General features: G+C 40.8%; 1 protein-coding gene across 1 annotated transcript in view; it reads left to right on the top strand.

Moving 5' to 3' along the window:
- LOC114790507 (forkhead box protein O3-like) overlaps positions 1-20,019 on the top strand; it is a 46,060-nt gene that overhangs the window by 1,214 nt on the left and 24,827 nt on the right. The gene's annotated exons all lie outside the window — the stretch shown is intronic.

Genomic DNA, 20,019 nt, shown 5'->3' with positions numbered 1-20,019 from the left:
GCATTTTAACCTTGGCGACTAAGGGCATAGGGTTGTTAGAGGGGCACATTCGAGAACAACTCGAGATCGGTATCAGCTTCCCATGGTGATTCCCAGGTTTAAATGTTTCTCACAAACCATAAAAAATACGTTCTAGTCGTTTAAAGATAATTTATTCTTTTTCGAAAATGATAAAATCATGAATCTGACAATTAATTTAGGGCAGCTTTCTGGTAAAGAATTACTCTAAAAAAGTGCTTCCCTCCACGGCAATCCTCAGTGGGCTTCATTTTGGCCATCTATAGACTCCCCCCATCTCAGCTGCTCACCAATCACTTGTTGCGCTCAACCCTACGGTGGAGCTCCCTCTTCCGTCTCCACTCCCCCTCTTATTCTTCTTTCCTTTCTTCTTAATGATTCCTTTGAAGAATGGAGCACATTGGAGAAGTGTCTGTTTGGGGTTTGCCACGTGGTTCGTTCATAACTGGACACACGTTGTGTGTAGGAGATTTGGCTGAAGGTTGTAAGTAGAGGTCAGACCGTTTGAGTTGATATACAGGGTTAGAACATTGGTCACCACATGTTCTTCACAAAAGCCACCTGATGGCACCATTGTCAACCTCATACTGATATATGCTATTTTAAATATTGTCTTTAGAATATTGATTTACTTCAATTACGGAAATTTTTATCCCTCTGGTGGCTCCCTGAAGATCAATACAAACAACATTTAATCATACTACGATATTATTGCACATTTTATTTTTAATGTGGACAGTCTTTTAGAGAGCTTCACTCCATTAATCCATTACTACCTCTTTGAATGGTGACAAGCTGAAATCACAAGGAAATGGATCGATTTTCCTATTAAACATAATTAATAAAAAAAGTGTGTATTGTGCTATGTTTTTTTTGTGTTTGAACAGACTGAGTAAATATAATATAATTTAATTTAGCAATATAATCTGCCTCAGATAAAAACTGATGTTTGATATAGAGAAGATAAATCTTTTATTAGGGTGAAGCAGTGCTCCCTGAAATCTGTTGTGCCTAATGGCAGTATATAGCTTTCTGCGGTGAGTGCAGTCCTGTTTCTGTAGAGTTTTGTTACTAGCCTTGGTGCTGATGTACTCCAGTGTCAATGTCTCACCCTGGAGCTGGGGCTTCAGAGCCAATGGCTGTTCTCACCTTAACACTCTAATGGACCAACATATCTGCTTAGTTTGGAAGCTTTGTAGTGCTGTACAGTTCCAGATATGGGTTCTGACAAGGGTTCAATATTGATATATTCTAAATAAAATGTATTAATTGAGTAAAATATAATGTTGTACCACTGTTTCCAAAATGGTTTCCAATGCACCACTTTTACACTGGTCATTGCAGAATCCATGACAGATTTGCTTGACATTGATTGAAAGATTGAGATGATGCTCAGACCATCTTGTTCCAGATGTCAGGAAACTCTATTCAGTCTCTCATTTACATTTACATTTACAGCATTTATCAGATGCCCTTATCCAGAGCGACTTACAATCAGTAGTTACAGGGACAGTCCCCCCCTGGAGCAACTCAGGGTTAAGTGTCTTGCTCAGGGACACAATGGTAGTAAGTGGGATTCGAACCCGGGTCTTCTGGTTCATAGGCGAGTGTGTTACCCACAAGGCTACTACCACCCTCTCTCAGTCTCAGTCTCTCAGTCTCAGCATTGTTGTAGGTTCCCATACAGATATGGCCAGTGTTGGTGGAATCAGCAGAAATCTGTGAGACTATAGCCAATTTCAATACGTTGAAATGTTACTTGGTCATTCTGAGGGGGCGTGGCTCAGCGATGATGTCTGTGTCTGTAATAGCATGGATTAACTGAGAAACACCTTAATTTTGAACAAATTACTCTGCCCTTGAACAGCGCCCTTGTTCTGGACCTCAATGACCACATCTACTGAGACAAAAGCGCTTTGAGCGCCTTGCCACAATCAAAGCAGTGTAGTTCTCCCCTGTGTGAGCTGTTTTCTAAAAAAGGACACAGAGACACAAAAAAGTATAAGAGATGGCAGTGGCCTCTTGTTGAACATCTGAATCACTAAGCTTCCAGAAGAGTCCTTGCATATTTAAGCATTCATGGCTGAGGTGTGTCAGGCAGGCAAGTGAGGAGGAGCCTAATCACCCTCTGTCTGGCCCCATCATCCTCGGACCTACATCTTCCACTACCTAGCACCCAGTGTTATGCAACATCAAATTAGGGGAGTGAGACGCTGTTGCTCTACAGGGCAGAGTTATTTTGGGAGCTTGTAGAGACATGACCCATCCTTGGTAATGAAAGTGATTAAATGTGGCTTTTAAAAGCACTGAGGACCCACCTGTAAATGCTATAACAAGTTCACCGTGGGTTTCAAAATTGATCTTTTCAGTATTTTTCTCATTTAATGCAATATATATATATTTTTAAATTGTCATGATTTTCCAGCTTTCTTAACAAAAATAAATAAAAAATATATAAATAAATAAAAAATAAATAAATAAATAAAAAACTGTTACAAATCACCATATGGGGCACCATCTACTGGTATTCCACTATTTCCCTTGACAGAGAATGTAAGGCAGTAGCACTTTTATTTATTTTTTTGTATTTTGAGAAAAGAAAAGAGTTTTTTAGTGTTTTGCTTTTGCTGTAATGGAAATGCCAATTCTCTCCCAGTACATTACTGCTGTTCCAAAGAGTAATGTTATAATTTTTTTTTTTTAATTCTACATTTTATAAAAAGCAATGAACAGAGTTCCTAATTTAGAATATATTTAAATAGCATAACAACATATTTTACATTGAGAGGCCAGCAGGAGGCTGTATCTCCAGAACAATCCAAAACAAAGATGCAGATGAGACACATTAAAGCAAATATGCAGGAAGTACTGTTGACGTAATGTTAATTACTGCTTGGGGCTGTACTTTAAAATAATAAATGCAGTCTGTGGTTTTGTGGGTGAAGCTTCACATTGATACAGTCCATCACGTTCTCTGAAGATTCCTGTGTGATTGTTGGCTACCATCAATTCATGCATCTGTACAATGCCAGGTGTCTGCCCTCTCAGAATTAGTTTGGGTAGCAAAGTTTCGCCTGTTTGGCTGGGGTTCTTGCATCATATGGCTTGTGAATTATGTTTTTTTTTTTATCTGATCTATAGTGCACACAGTACATTTGCCAGGCATGTACATGGAGTGGTACATAAGAAAAAAATATTAAGCTGCTGATGAAATTAGATGAAATGTTATGGTTTATATGGTTGAGAGCAGTGCGTGCACACACAAACACACACACATGCATACACTCACAATGAGAAGATAAGTTGGGAAACACTATTAAAAGCAGTCAGTTTTAGTCCTTGTGAGTAATCCTGTCTGAGAGCAGGTAGTAATATTAAGCGTCTGGCTCAGCCTCTTTCTTGACCTTTAACGGTGGAGTTTTGCAGCTATAAATACCTGTTTGTGTGGCCTTGAGGGATGTTGGGATAGGCCGATGAGAGCTAGTTGCTGCAATTCTCAGCCCACAGACCTTGTGCTGTAGCATAATTGTGTATGTGTGTGTGTTTTCTCAGCACTTGTCTGTGTACATTGTTTGTACCTAACATAAAAGGTACACATTATTTCTTATAATGTGTACACTGATGCCTTGTGAATCAGTGTGACAGCACTGCACAGGCCAACTATTTAGTGTCAGACATTCATAATATTTTTGCTCTCTGATTAAAAGTTCAGGACACTTTTGGTCCAATTCAGCAAATATCTGCTGTGCTGTGGTTGGGAAACTGAGAAAAAACTAAAAGAAGGATTAAAAAAAAACATTACCTCTGTCTGGAGTTTTGTTCCATGTGTTGAAAAACCTCATTTTTAAAAATTTTTGGAATCAAAACATTGTGATACCTCTAGTGTAAAGGTTAACTCCCATTATACAGTATATTCATAATTAAAACAGCATGTATGACACATCCCCACAAATATATATCTGTGTGAATAATTATATCAGAATGATGTTTAGCATTCAGCATGTCTTAATTAAGTATCAGTGGTTCATTCATTTGTCTGAGACTGTGCATTGTGATTTTGTGTGCATGAACCTTTGTGGGATTATGCTTATTTATAAGATGTATGTGTGTATAGGAGGAGGTGTGTGTGTTTGAGCTAACTTGGCTGTGAACTGCAGTATATTGTGGAGCTGATGGCAGCAGTCAGTCCGATGCTGTAATGTGAATTGAAGTAAGAGTGTTATTTATAATGTGTCTTTATGTAACAACACAGGCAAGGGTTAGTGACTTTCCACTCATGCCAGATTTGGGTGGTTGGGGCAAAGTGGTGATGGAAGTAAAGGGCAGAGATGGTTGGAAGGTTGAGACAAGATTAAAAACGGATAAAAGTGAGCACTGAACAATGAATATGAGCTAAACTTTTACACTGTATGTGATTGTAAAAAAGACCATGTGGTGTGGGGGAAGAGAATAGTGTGTGTAGAAAAACTGTTTCTCCCTCCACACAAAGCACTGTATTCAACCACTCCAATTTGATGTTACCTGGCAGAAAGAGGCATGGCACAATAGAGGTTTCATTAACACCGGTAATTTATTAACACGGGTAAATAATTATTGTAGTTACATGTGAATATTGAATGTAAAAAGGTACCAAGGTTACAGAGAAAATAAAAATGAGAAGAAAGAGTAAAGAGGGGGAGAGAAAGACTCAGAAGCCTTCCGGCTTCCGATGGAAAACCCCCTGAGCAAGAAAGCTCAGAGTCCTTTTTCCACATGTGAGCAGACCTTTATACCCCTGGCCTACAGGAAGTTGTCACTGGCCTACAGGAAGTTGTCACTGACCAATCAGAACCTGTTGTTTCTGATGTCACGCCCCCGGTGCCTCCCATTTGGGGAAGACAAAGAGGGTGGGCGGTCCTGACGGCTGACACTTCACACGTTGCCGTCAGACAAAAGGCATGTAAAACAGAGGTGCCGAATTTTCACGCACAACCATCGACAGAGGAATGTCACACCTCCCCCTGCAGACAGCTGTTATGCAAGATAAAAGGCATGGTCCCGTGATGTCCATTCTTACATGATGTTTGTGCAACAGAGATTGGTTGTGTTTTGCAGTTCATCTACTGGACCAAGTTCAGGGGCTGCTAGGTATATGATGGGATGAAATTAGTGAATGTGCATCCTGTGTCATGAAAGTTTTACTGAATTACACTTCATATAGTCTTTCGTGAATATTGTTCTAGAGATATTGTATCTTTTAATTTATGATACTTTATGATATTTATATCTCTGCACTCTTGTTTTCCATGCATTAGCATGAAAAATGTGGTGTTGCTCTTGGACCTGGCATGGGTTAACTGGGCGTCCTGTTTGCAGGAGCTGCATTGTAGGGAAGGTACCTTCCTGCCAAATGCTGTAAATTGTACACTGTGTCCTCACTATAAGGTTTAGCTTGGAGAGCAAAATCTTCACAGAATATACTGTAAGCAACCTAGGTGTCTGTGTAGATTAAGGTGGGGTGGGGGGTTGTGTGAAAAACTGAAAGAGAGAGGGTTTATATGAGGACAGTGGGATGAAATCCATATTTAGATTTCATTGTTACTGGGAGCTCAGGGAAGGGATGATGACAATTAATGTGTGAGAATCAGGGAGACAGAGACAGGAGGGAGGAAGATGAGAAAGGTTTGTGTGTGCTTGTCTTTGTGTGCATGTGTGTTCTCACCGCACCCCAGCTGCCTGCTGTGACAGTCACTAATTTTTGTGTGTGTTAGTAGTCTCCCTCGGCCCTCTACACCTGCATAATATGTGAACAAAAGTGTGTTGTTCTGTGCTTTAATATTTTATTGATCTCTTCCTTCCTTCGGCTGCTACTGTTAGGGGACGCCACAGCAAATCAGCTTTGACCTGGCAAAAGTTTTACGATGAATGCCCTTCCTAACGCAACCCTCCCTATTCACCCAGACTTGTGACCAATACCAAGATGTACATTGTCAAGCAAAACAAGGTTTCTTTAACAGGATTCGTCTTGATTTGCCTTGTCAAAGTGCTCCTCTGTCTTAGAATATGCTTTTGGTTTTTGTTAGAGAATCAAAGTTCTATTTTGCATTTGGATTGAGAATTAATCAAATTGAATTTAGATCAGTAAATTGTGAGTCTTGGTTGCCATTCATTTAAAATAGCATCATTCTAGGATTGCAACACTATCTGTGTGTTGCAGATGCATCAATATATTTTTGTGGTATTTTAATATTACATTTTGAAAACAGGTGTGTGACAGGGATGGGTAGACACAGAAGTGTAGTTGCTGCTGAATGCCATATAGATATTCACTACCCCATTAAGAAATTAGACCACAATAAATAAGTAAAAAAGGGGCCAAAAGTGACTGGTATATGTTCATAACCCCGTCCACCTTGACTGAAGCCAAGGTTACAGATGAAGAAAAGCAACCTTAAACAATTATACAACAACAACACCAACAATAATTTCTTATATAGCCCAAAATCACATGTATATCTCAGTGGGCTTTGAAAAGCCCTACAGTTGACGGGGGTGTCACACTTGACCCTTCTGCACACAAGGAAAAACTCCACACAAAAAAAACTCTAGGAGAGAGAGAAAAAAAAAAGGAAGAAACATTGATACAGAGAGGGTAGAATGAGCCTGTAAATGGTGTCAGTGCAGGGTTTGTGATGATTTGTACAATAGGAAAGAAAGAACTAAAAAATAAGTCATACAGTTGTAGGGTTGGAGAAGTCCAGAATGTAGTCCAGTGTCATGGTCTACATTACATGTGCATTATGGTGTTACTGGTCCATTTGAAGATCCCTGAAGCTGTAGTTGTTACGGTGGTGGTGGCTGTGGTGACCTTCTGGTTTGTTTCATGCTAAGTCCTTGTTTAGCAGTTGTCAGGAACCGGGGTTTATCTGTTGTCTCTTCACTGGAGACTGAAATATGTGGTAATAGTAGTATATTGGTGCTACAGTGGCCCGGTACCCTAACTAGGACAGCCTAACGAGGGTGAATTTAACACTGTTTGTGTCTAACAGGGGGACTGTGTGATAAACTGGACTTTATAATTGTCACTGTGTCAAAGTGAAGTGAGTGTCTGGGACATTAACAAAAAGCCAGAGAAAACAGGTTTTGAGATTGGATTTAAACACTGTGTCTGAGTCCCGGACACTGACAGGCAAGCCGTTCCTTAACTGCGGAGCTCTATATGAGAAGGATCTTCTCTTATTTTTGCAATATTTCTAAGGTGAAATAATGCTATCCTAGTGACATTATGTACATGCGAATTGAATGAGAGACCTGCATCAATGATGACACCTAGATCCTTTACTTCAATACTTTGTGAAATAGAAAGGCTATCCAGGGTTATGATGTAGTCAGCCAGCTTATGCCTGGCTGCTTGAGGCCCAAGTACGAGAGCTTCTGTCTTTTTAGGGTTTAACAGGAGAAAGTTGGTGAACATCCACTGTCTAATGACGTTCAGATCCTATTTTGTTCAGCTGCTGCCTCTGATCTGGTATTGCTGACATATAAAGCTGTGTGTCGTCAGAGTAGCAATGAAAGCTAATACCATGTTTGCGTATGACATCACCTAAAGGTAACATGTATAGGGAAAATAGTAACGGACCTAGGACAGAACCTTGTGGAACACCAAAATCTACTTTACTATGTGAAGACGAAGACTATGTGAATAACATTCTCTAACCTGGCAAGGAGAATAGCGTGATCAATAATGTCAAACGCTGCACTCAGATCAAGCAGGACAAGGAGCGAGATGCATCCCTGATCAGAGGCCAACAGCAGGTCATTAACCACTTTAACCAGCGCTGTCTCAGTGCTATGATGAGGTCTAAATCCCGATTGATATACTTTGTGGATATTATTGCTGTCTAGGTATATGCTCAGTTGCTGGGCTACGATTTTTGATATAAACGGAAGATTGGATATCGGCCTATAATTTGAAAGCTGACTGCGATCAAGATCAGGCTTTTTAATCAGGGGTCTAATGACTGCTACCTTGAACAAACTTGGTAGGTGGTCGGTGCTAAGCGACGAGTTAACAATTTTGAGGATAGAATTTATAATATTGGGTGCTACCTGTTCAAGGATCCTTGTTGGAAGCGGATCCAAAGCGCAAGTACATTGATTTGACGACGAGATTAGTTTAATTAGTTCATGCTCTTTAATAAGGTTGTGAGGTGTTCTAATTGGTGGTCAGCTATTTGAAGATTATTTTCCATAGAAGAATCTTATCTCTATTCATGACTATTTTAGTATTAAAGAAATTAATAAAATCGTCGCTACTATGATGATATTGAGTGGTAGTATCAGTTTCTGTCTTATTCCTGGTTAGTTTGGCTATAGTGTTAAACAGGAATCTGGGATTATTTTTGTTTTTGTCTATTGTGATAAACACTTAACCTGAGGTTGGGCAGGATGGAGGACAGAGGACTATGCAGGACTATGTCTATACGGGCACCACCATGTTTTTCACTTCCCTTGTTTTATCCAATGCTGTGGAAATGTTTTATACCATTTGTACAAAACTTGCATTACAGTGTACAGCAAGATGTTGTGCATTGGTGGCAATAGGTTCTCACCGATACCATCAATTTTCAGTTGTTCTAATAAAGAGATTGATATTTTGATCCATGTACATCTGCATAGTCCTTTGTCCTCCATCCTGCCCTACAGGAAGTGGAGGTGGACCTCAGGTGTTTATTATAAGGACACTTTGGAAGTATACCTGCCAAGATTACAGGTTTGTAATACTCAGAAATATCTTTTTGGCAGTATTTCAAACTCTCACACAGATGCCAACCAGACTGGAAGCCCGACGTGCTGCATACTGCATCCAGATGTTTTGAAGTATCCACATTTTTACAGTCTAAATTGAACTAATCACTACAACTGATTAAGTCAAATCAGCCACTTTCCTCCAAAATGCCAGAAGATGCCATTTGGCTTAGGCAGCCATGAGAATATGATAATCAGAAATGCAATTAAGTATTCACCCTGAATCTGAGTGGAGGAGTTGCCTTTCCTCTTCTCACAGCCAATAATTCACCCTGTTTTCCCTGTCTCTGAATGCCAATTGAATTTACCACCCTGTCTCATTCATTCAGCTTCCTTCTCCCGTCCTCATGATCCATCGTGACCATGCCCCACGGCACTTAAGAGCTCCCCCTCCCTTGAACTGGAGCACTCAGTCTGTTTTTGTTTTCAATCTCTGCCGTATTCTGGCATTGGCTCTGGTTGGGGGTGTGTGTTGTATCATTTTGTTTGGCATGCACCGTGGCTTTGGTGCTGGCTTTTATCGCTCTCTATAAGGAACTTGATGTGCCAAGACTTATGAGCTTGGTAGTTTGTATCATCGCCAAGCGAGCAGATCTGAGAGAAAGAGACAAAGCTACAGAGAGAAATTGTGATTGATGGATGGTGAAAGAATGGTTACAAGTGACAGAGAAAAAATGAGAAGCAGAGAGATTCCTTTGTGCTTGTGTTTAAAAATGGCTGATTGCTGGGTGTGTGGTGGTATAATGAGGTATGCAGACAGCTCCATTGTGTCCCAAAAATCAAGAAACCAGCAAATAAAAGAATGATGGAGAAAGGGATCAAGCAGATAGCAGTGGACAGACCCCCTGAGGAAAACTATACCCTTAGTTTGACATAAATCAGTGCCTTTGGGTGAGACCTGTCTCTCTCAGCACCTATATTTATATCCCCATTTCACCACAGCAATTTCAGACAAACAATAGCAACCCCACCTCTATCTTATTTCAGTACAAGACTAAGGAATACGTTGGATTTTGGGATATAGATTCAATTTGCTTTGTGATACAGATTTTTTGGTGAATTTCTCACAGGTTTGACAGGTGACACAAGCAGTCTTACCTTTACTCTGCTGTCTTCTGCTGTCATTTAAAAATCTGGTCATTAATGAAAGTATGTCAATTGCAGGATTGAATCTAGTTCCGTCAGGCTGGTTTCAGTACATCGCACTGTCCATCCTTGTTTGTTTTAAACCTTTTGTCCATCAACACTGTGTGGTTCAAACTGATATCGCAAGTTTTTGATCCTCTCCACCAGACCATCATGTTATTTTGCAAAACAACATTGTACTGTTGTAAAAGGTGGAATTATACATGTTGGCCTTGACTGGCAAAGGCCCACTAGAGGTGAGGGGTATAGGGGCAGTGGTGGCCTAGTGATTAAGGAAGCGGACCCATAATCAGAAGATTGCCGGTTCGAATCCTGAGCCGCCAAAGTGCCACTGAGGTGCCACTGAGCAAAGCACTGTCCCCACACACTGCTGCCTGGGCGCATGTCATGGCTGCCCACTGCTCACCAAGGGTGATGGGTTAAAAGCAGTGGACACATTTCATTGTGTGCACATGTGCTGTGCTGCAGTGTAACACAATGACAATCACTTTACTTTTGGATATTGACTTGCATACTTTCATAGAGTTGTCCATAGGGATAATTTGACCCTCTCTGACCTTAGGCAAATTCAGTTCTACGGAATATAAGTCCCCCTCAGTATAATCACATTTCTCCGATTAATTTATAATATAAAATATTTTGCATTAAAACCTCACTTTATAAGTGGCAGACTATGGTTGCTTTGCCATTCAGTACATTCGATCCATCGCCACCACCCCCCAATACACACACTTCCATTTGTGCACACTGAAACCTCGCTATATTATCTTCCCACCAAGTCTGAAATTTTCTGCACTCACTTTTGATTTTTTGTTCACTCACACTAGCTAAATCTTTTTTTGTTACGATTGTTTTGTGAAGATGTTGCCTTCGGGACAATAGCTTCACCTTGTGTTGAAACTCAGAAGTACGATACAGTTGTGAACTAATTTTATGCATGGGTCATATTTCATTATATTTTTAGAAGTATCTGAAGGCCAATTAAAAATGGATCACAGGCCACAGTTGGCCACAGACTATAGTTTTGGACATTTCTGGAGTAGCCTCTTTCATTTTCTGTTTTGGTGACAAGAGTCAGAGCAAGGGAAGATGACGATGCATTAATTTGGTTAATCTGCAGCCATCCAGCTCTGCTGGTAATTACCCTCTCTCTGAGAAATCCTCTCTCTTAGCTCACTTTTAGGCACTGTGCGGTGTTTGGGTGGGGACTGGTGCTTGCATTTGTCAGCAGATGCTCATAATAACGGAAATATGAGCATGTGATTGGATGCCAATGGAAGAGTAAAGCTCTATCACTATCTAGTCAGACTGATCCCAGAACTGGGATGTGAACATTAACTGGGTCATTTGATTGTGTCATTAACTGCTCTGAAGTAGTGTTGGAATTAGATGATATACTTTCATTTGCCGTGTGTGTTTTCCCATAATGTTAATGTTTAACAGTGATCTAGTCAATATGGCATTGTGTTAGATTTGTGGAATAGCAGCTGGTCACTGCTACATGTGTGAATATGAAACTGTGAATGATATGTGTGTGTCCGTGCATGCGCTCATGTGTTTTTGTGTATATGTGTTACATGTTGCATTGTGTGCAGGTTTTGTATGTGCCTCTGTATGCACTTGTGTGTGTGTGTGTGTGTGCGCTCTGATGGGCTCTGTGAGAGTCTAAATCCTGGGGGAATAGTGCTCGTTAATAATTCAGACGAGCCTCATTATCAAGGCACTGCAGATTTCTCCCTGATTTCACCTTAATTGCGGGCAGACTGCTCCACTCAGGCAGTCTGTATTCACGCTGAGCATATCTTACTCCACCCATCATCTCTCTCTCACTGCACTCTGTAATACTAGCTCACATATCCCAAGCTGTTATTTCATAAGCCCAGGTTTATTTAACCCTCTCCACCTGTGTTTATAGTCATAGTATCACTCATCCATCATAGTCATTACCAGTCCAGCCCCAACATGTGTGTACAGTTGACTTTGTGGATTTACACCCAGTTCCCTCCTGTTTTTATCAGAAAGCAAGAAACCATTTCTGTGGATTTATGGCACAAAACAAATCTTACCACCCACCTGGACTAACCGGGAGATAAAGGTGATTAGATTATGTGAAAATTATGTAATTTGTTATGCAAATATAAAAATATGTTTTTACACATACAATACAGGCCAAAATTTGGACACACCTTCTCATTAAATGTGTTTTCTTTATTTTCATGACTATTTGGTAGATTCTCAAAACTATGAATGAACACAGTGTGTTTATTAGAATATGCGATGACACGGTTTAGAGCATGCACACCACTTTCATGCCACGTCGTGCGGCTTCCGTTCTGTACAGTTTGACATATGGCTTGGCGGGATTTACGGTCTGCATGCAATTCCCCAAAAAGTGTTTTTGGAATGTGTTTATTATTCTAGTCCAAAATTGGACTTTTTTGGACTTTGTGTCCAGATGGTTTGACATTCAAAAAATTTTATGTTGTCGCCAAGGCCGACGTTTTGACATATGGTTTGTCTCTGTCTGATTTACGGATCACGCACAATTTTGGAAAAACAAAAAAGTGTCAATGGGCAAAAATATTTATTTATTGTTATAAGCATAATAATAATGCTCTTTCAGCTGACACCTTCTCTAGAGGCCATGCCCACTGGAGCGACCGACGCCTGGACAGGCCTATCAAAATTTCCATGGAATTTTTAGCATTAGCATTCTAACATGCAATTTTTTCAACATGCTCCAAACGTCAACAAATTTAACGTGATGCATCTTGGCCACGCCCTGTTAGCCTTTTTGCTAACATGCTAATTTTCAAACATGTTCCAAATATCACCTAAAGTCATGCCTGTTCCATCTGCTTCTGTAGTTGTACCGCCTGATCTCTCTCAGCTGAAACCTGCTCTAGAGGCCACGCCCGCTGCAACGCCCGGAAGGGCCCATCAAAATTTCTCCAAAATGTTGGGTTTCTAGTTATGTCATTATAATTGATATTGGTAAAATGTTATTTGGTGATGGTCATTATGTTTTTTTTTCCACAATTTCAATTTGCACCTCCCAAATATAATCTTATGTTCCTGTCATTATCTGGTCCGTAAGGGGCTACTACGGATCCTGGATTCGGACTGGTGTTTCATGTTGGTCATATATTATTATGATTATGATTGTTTTCACCTGTGTCTGATTGTTCGTATCTGTTCGCCATCGGGTCATTGTTACTGGATGTCTTACCTGTCCTGTTCACCATGTATTAAACCTTCACCATGTATGCATACTTCTTCCATCGTTCCAGATCTACTGCCTTGCCATGTTGAACCATCGTGACAGTTATATAAAAATGTATACAAAAAACAACTTTGTTGGGGTTTTTTTCTTATTCTGCCTGGAATAACAGCTTTGAGAAACCATCAGGCAATATGTTCATATATATGGTGGGTACGGAAAGTATTCAGATCCCCTTAATTTTTTTTACTCTTTGTTACATTGCAGCAATTTGCTAAAATCATTTAAGTTTATTTTTCCTCATTAATGTACACACAGCACCCCATATGGACAGAAAATTACAGAATTGTTGACCTTTATGCAGAGCCGGTTCCTCAGAGCATAGTGGCCTCCATAATCCTTAAATGGAAGATGTTTGGGACAACAAGAACCCTTTCTAGAGCTGGGTGTCCGGCCAAACTGAGCTATCAGGGGAGAAGAACCTTGGTGAGAGAGGTAAAGAAGAACTTAAAGATTACTGTGGCTTAGCTCCAGAGATGCAGTCAGGAGATGAGAGAAAGTTGTAGAAAATCAACCATCACTGAAGTCCTTCACAAGTTGGGGCTTTATGGCAGAGTGGCCTGACGGAAGCCTCTCCTCAGTGCAAGACACTTGGAAGCCCAAATGGAGTTTGCTAAAAAAAAACACCCGAAGGACTCCAAGATGGTGAGAAATAAGATTCTCTGGTATGATGAGACCAAGACAGAACTTTTTGGCCTTTATTCTAAGCAGTATGTGTGGAGAAAACCAGGCACTGTCCAATAGAGTCCCAACAGTGAAGCATGGTGGTGGGGGTATTTTGGGGGTGTTTTGCAGCTGCAGGGACAGGATGACTGGTTGCAATTGAAGGAAAGCTGAAGTTTACTTTATTGTCATGTTAGACAGTACATCTGTACACATCTGTGCAGGTGTACCACATCAACCTGAAATTTGAACTCCATATTCATAAAAAAAACATCAGTTTGAAAACCAACGTAAACACAGTCTGGTGCAAAGCTGTAGTGTCTCTGGTATTGTGAAGGCACTATAGTGTCAAGTTGATGTCTGTCATGATTAAAGGGCACTTTTCAGAGCCACAAAAATGTTGGTAGGATCGGTGGTGTATCATGCCGTTGTGAAAGTTTGTGCTCTTTTAGCCACTGTGGCAGTAAAGCATGCAACTGGTGGTGTGAATGGTGCACAGCTTTATTGCTTTACACTCTGCACTCAGTGTGTAGCAGAGATTTTTATCAGCAGCGGCTCCTGAAAATGAAGTGCATATGAAATCACAAAATGCTGTTAATATTGAATTGGCAATAGCACCCTCATCATGAGTCAGGAGAGAGAATTGAAATGTTTGTGTGTGAATATGTGTAGATGGGTTGGGGGGTTTGAAGAATAAATTCTAGGAAGTGTCTTCCCCTCATTGGCAGTCAGCTGCTAGGCTGTGATTGATGACTGAGAGCGTGTGAGACATGTCGTCGTAGTGATGTGTGCTCCACTCGTTCACAGCATTGGAGACTGATGCAGCCTGACATTGGATTCAGTGGATTGTGTTTCCACTCACTCATTCACCTGTAATTTCTTGTTGGTGTGCAGCTGGTCTACCACTATGTACCATCCGACCTCTAGAACTCATACAAAATGCAGCAGCACAACTGATCTTCAACCTTCCCAAATTCTCCCACACCACCCCTCTGCTACGCACCCTCCACTGGCTCCCAGTAGCTGCACGCATCAGGTTCAAAATACTGGTGCTGGCCTACAAAGCCAAACATGGAGTAGCACCATCCTACATAACAGCCCTTATTACACCTCGCACTGCACCTCGTATACTCCGAGCCTCCAGTACTGCTCGCCTGGTCCCTCATCGCTAAAGGTAAAAGGAAGACATTCATCTAGACTTTTCTCTGTCTTGGCCCCTCGGTGGTGGAATGAACTTCCCCTCGAGGTCAGAACAGCTCAGTCACTGAGCACCTTCAAACGACAGCTCAAGACCTTCCTCTTTAAAGAATATTTAGATTAACTTGTAACTTTTCTTATTGTCGAACTTGTGTACAGAATCTACAACAGAGTGAATAAAATGATTGTATTCATAGTTGGGGTCCTAGTGAACCGGAATTGATCTCTTCATCGATGGTAACTTGAAAGCACGTTGTAAGTCGCTCTGGATAAGGGCGTCTGCCAAATGCCGTAAATGTAAATGCATCTGAATGTTCACAGTTGCGTATTTGTATATATTGTGTATTGAGACCAAAATCAACAATCCTGTTCCAGTTCCAGAAGACGGAATTGTGATACTTGCTTCCATAACCGCTTAGCTGCGTGCATTATACAACAAAAAGTCAACTTTTAACACACTTAAATCAAGGCATATTTATTATTTTTAGTTAGTAACTTAAGGCCAATAATACACATGTTTTATTCTGGGATATGTTCACAGCACTCTACAAGTGTGGGAGTGTGTAATGTCCACTAGATCACCCATGAGAATACTTGAATTAAAGCACCGATTATCAATGATCAATTGGATTGGTAAGCACCCAAAATGTCTATAGCAGATACCACATATAATATGTGTTGCCAGTGACAGCATTCCTTCTGTTTAAGTTACCTTCTTTATCAAGTTTGTAATTCTCATTGGCTGTACTGTGAAAAAGTGTCTGACTCCCATTAACGTTACGAGCCAAGCGTAGCCGCTCCATGCTCAGGCTAAGAGGGGTGTGCAACTGAGCCAAAGCCTTGCACAAGAGACTGCCAGAAAGTGACTCTCTATTGCAGGTCTGCTTTTAATATACAAGAGCATGCTGGTCAGTTGTTAGAGATGGGAAAGGGAGGGAGTGGAGAGAGCATCATCTGGCAAGGAAAGGGCATTATTTGACTTAGGCATGAGCATTATTGCACTGTGATGGGGGCCATTATTTGGCATGGGCAGGCAGTAGCATTTTTGGCATGGGAGGAGGGGAGGGGGCATTTTTTTGGCGTGGGTGCACAGAGCTGGGGGACAGGCAGAGACGAGTCAGACAGGCAGTGTGGAAGATGTGGTGCTCCTAAGTGGATTTGTGTGTCAGTTTGATAAAAGTAGGTCAGTACATGTGAGCATGTTTAGTATTCTGTCCATGTGAGGACTGAATTGGGAGCAGGTAGATTGCCTCAAATGAACCCAGACTGTTTGTCTACATCCATCTTGTTCCTGCTGCTACTTTTCTCTCAGGCTCTGCTGTTGGCTACTGCACTGTCTTCTTGGCTCATTCGTCCACTCTCATTTGTTCATCTCTCTCTTCAAAAGTCCTTTTTTGCCCCTTGTCCGCATGTCTCCAGAGTTTATTTACAGCCCTATTTCGTTCCATCTAATTTCCTCTGGTTCTCATTCGTTCCTCTCTCATTCCCTCTCTCTGTGGCTGCGGTGGTGGTTGCCCCATCATCTTGCTGTGTTATCACCTCACTGACAGACAGTTACAGAGACACACAGCAGCACATGACAACATTTTCTTTTCCTCCTCTCTTGCTCTTGCGACTGACGTGTTACACTGGAGCTTTGGCAGCTGTGGACTTCTACAGAGGTCATGTGACCACAAGCTCTAGCATCCGTCTGCCTCTTAGGTGTGTATGCTGGCAGCTGAACATGACAGAAGTCACAGGTCATCACCAATATATAAAGCTACATAGTGGAACAAGAGGCTGAAATATTTATTGGTTATCAGGCCGAGGAACTGAGAGAGAGAAAGACAGACAATGAGACAGACACATGAAACATCTTGGGAGGTACACACACAAAAACTTCACACAAACTACAGTGGACATAAAAATGGTAGGATTTTGTGATGTATAAAAAGGGACCACACATCATGTAATAACTTGAACAATTGCACTGAAAAACAAAATACAAAAATAAAAAACATGCAATAAGTGTGCACACCCTTAAACCTATAGTTTGTTGAAGCAAAATTTTGTTTTCACATCACGTTTCTGTACAGTCTTCAGATGATTTACTATGTATAAAAAATACTAGCTTAGTTTACTAAATACATACAGTACAGGCCAAACGTTTGGACACACCTTCTCATTCAATGTGTTTTCTTTATTTTCATGACCATTTTCATTGGTAGATTCAAGACTGTTGGAAAACCATTTCAGGTGACTATTTCAGGTGACAAAATAGGGTGGCTATTTTGAAGAAACTAGAATATAAAACATGTTTTCAGTTATTTCCCCTTTTTTTGTGGCACCACTGAGGTGCCACTGAGCAAAGTACCGTCCACACACACTGCTCCCCGGGTGCTTGTCATGGTTGCCCATTGCTCTCTAATGTTGAGGGCAGAGGACAATTTTTGTTGTGTGCACCATGTGCTGTGCTGCAGTGTATCACAATGACAATCAATTCACTTTAAAAACAAAAATGTATCCTGATTGTGTCTAGACCTTGTCTGGTCAATGATATTTAATAAATAAAGTTGTGCGAATGTGTTCTGTTTCCCTGCACTGCCTCTGGTCCCTGATACACTCACACACAAGTCATCTTTCTAACAAGCTAAATAATGAAACAAATGCTGCTAAAATTTCTGAAAAAAACATGTATTGGACACACACACACACACACACACACATGCACTCCGTTACATAAGGCAGATCATGACCCCAGAAGGCTTTATACAGTTGCACAATGTTAATTTGGCCCCCTGTCCAGCCCCCCAGCAATCAGCTTAGCAAGTCTATCAAATCCTAACAAGTGATCCAAGCTGAGGGAATCAAGTAGGACTGCCGAGCCAGATAAGTGTAAGCAGGAGTGAGGCTGTGTGGGAGGGGGCTGTGTCAGTAGAGATTTGAAATAGGTGGTTAGAATGTGAGTTAATTTGTCTAAGTGTGTGTGTGTGTGTGTGTGTACATATTCCATTGTATCATGTGTGTTAACAGCAAGCATCTTCATATAAGTATAAATTTATCATATATATCTATCTATCTGTTTATCTAGGGGTGCTAGGGTTGACAACCATGTTTGCGCATATGGAGACATGTGTACAGAAAAGATTGTTTGAGAGCATAGACATATACCATGTGTATATCTATGATGGGTTGAATATATATGTATAGTGTATATATGCTTGTGTGTGTCAGAAGGCAGCTGGCAGGTAGAGCCCTACAGCAGGAAGTAGGTCAGGCCCAGAGTTCTCAGGGTGGAGTTTGTCTGCCTTATAGACAAAGACAAGGGTAGATTTGGTGGAAAATCTCATGAGATGTGTGTGTGTGTTGATTCCTACATTAACATTTACCTCTATATCGCCACACATAAAATGCTTAATTTGAACATCTCAGTGTGAACTCAAAGATGAACACTTTCACATGCATAGACACACATGAGCACACATACAACACACATTTTTCTGCCTGCTTGATTTATGTCCACTCATCATCTGAGTTCTAAAGTCTATTTTAGAGCAGGGCTGGCTTCCAGCCATATTGCATCATTCAGATTCTCAATGATCCTCTTTCTGCAGCTGAGGGCCAGAACAGAAAGAAGTGCTGATAGACCCTTCATTGATGCACCAACCATCTTTGAAATGTCCAATCCACTGAGTGATGCAAAGACAGTGCCAAACCTTAGCAGGACTCAGAATCAGAGAGGAAACTTTGCGACACACGTAACAAGTCCTATAAAAAAGGAGATCAAAAAGTCATCACAAGACTATGAGAATTTTTAAAGTAGGGTTAGGAAAAAACTTTTAAAAAATGTAAGAAACTCTGGCATGGAGTAATTCATAGAGGGACCAGGTTTGTGGTCTTATCATTGGAGGTTGTCTAGGTGCTTGATTCAGTGCCTCAGAGAGAGAAAAAAGAAGTGGCATGAGGTGGAATTGTACATCTTGTACAGAAATACGTGGTTATGGTGGTTCACTAGAGTAATAGTGGCCAGGTACCCTAACTAGGATAGCCTAACTTCAGTGAAATGAACACTTTTGATGCGTGTGAAAGTGACTATTTTAAATGTGCCTTGGACTTTAACTTCAGTAGCATTCTCAGTGTTTTTAATATGACAAACATTTCTGTTGACAAAATAAAGATGAATAAAAGTAGAGAATAAAAAGAAGTCCCTGTAAATTATGGTCCCATTAAATTAGTACATGGCTTGATCCAAACCAGGGTTAATCCAAAAAGTTAAACAAACATATTTTTAATTTTACTCCACCAGACAGGTTACAGGGTATAGAGGATCAGCTTCTAACACCTTGGATCAAGTTACCACAGGCGTATAGGTGATTGGTTTAAACTACCGCAATATTAGGCCTCCTGAGCTGGTCTCACCTGTAAAATCAGGCGGTTTTATTAAAGTTAAATTTAAAATTTGGTGAAATTGGTGACGTTTAGAGCATGTTGAAAAGATAGCATGTTAGCATGTTAATCCTAGCATGCTAACATAAAAAATGCTAAAAGGGCGTGACCAAGATATGTCACATTAAATTTGGTGATGCTTGGAACATGTTAAAAAATTAGCATGCTAATGCTAACATAAAAAATGTTAACAGGGCGTGGCCAAGATACATCATGTTAAATTTGGTGACGTTTGCAGCATGTCGAGAAAATTAGCATGTTAGCTCAAAGTGTCCTTAATAAAGTGGCCGAAGGACCATGCGTCCCTAATAAAGTGGCTGAAGGACCGGGGCATCCTTAATAACATTTACATTTACAGCATTTATCAGGATTTGAACCTGGGTCTTCTGGTTCATAGGCGAGTGTGTTACCCACTAGGCTACTACCACCCAAAGTGGCCGAAGGACCGCGGCGTCCCTAATAAAGTGGCCAAAGGACCGGGGCGTCCTTAATAAACTGGCCGA

Source organism: Denticeps clupeoides, chromosome 5, assembly GCF_900700375.1.
Source record: "Denticeps clupeoides chromosome 5, fDenClu1.1, whole genome shotgun sequence".
In the NCBI taxonomy this organism is placed as follows: domain Eukaryota; kingdom Metazoa; phylum Chordata; class Actinopteri; order Clupeiformes; family Denticipitidae; genus Denticeps; species Denticeps clupeoides.
This window is presented reverse-complemented; position numbering and strand designations above follow the sequence as displayed.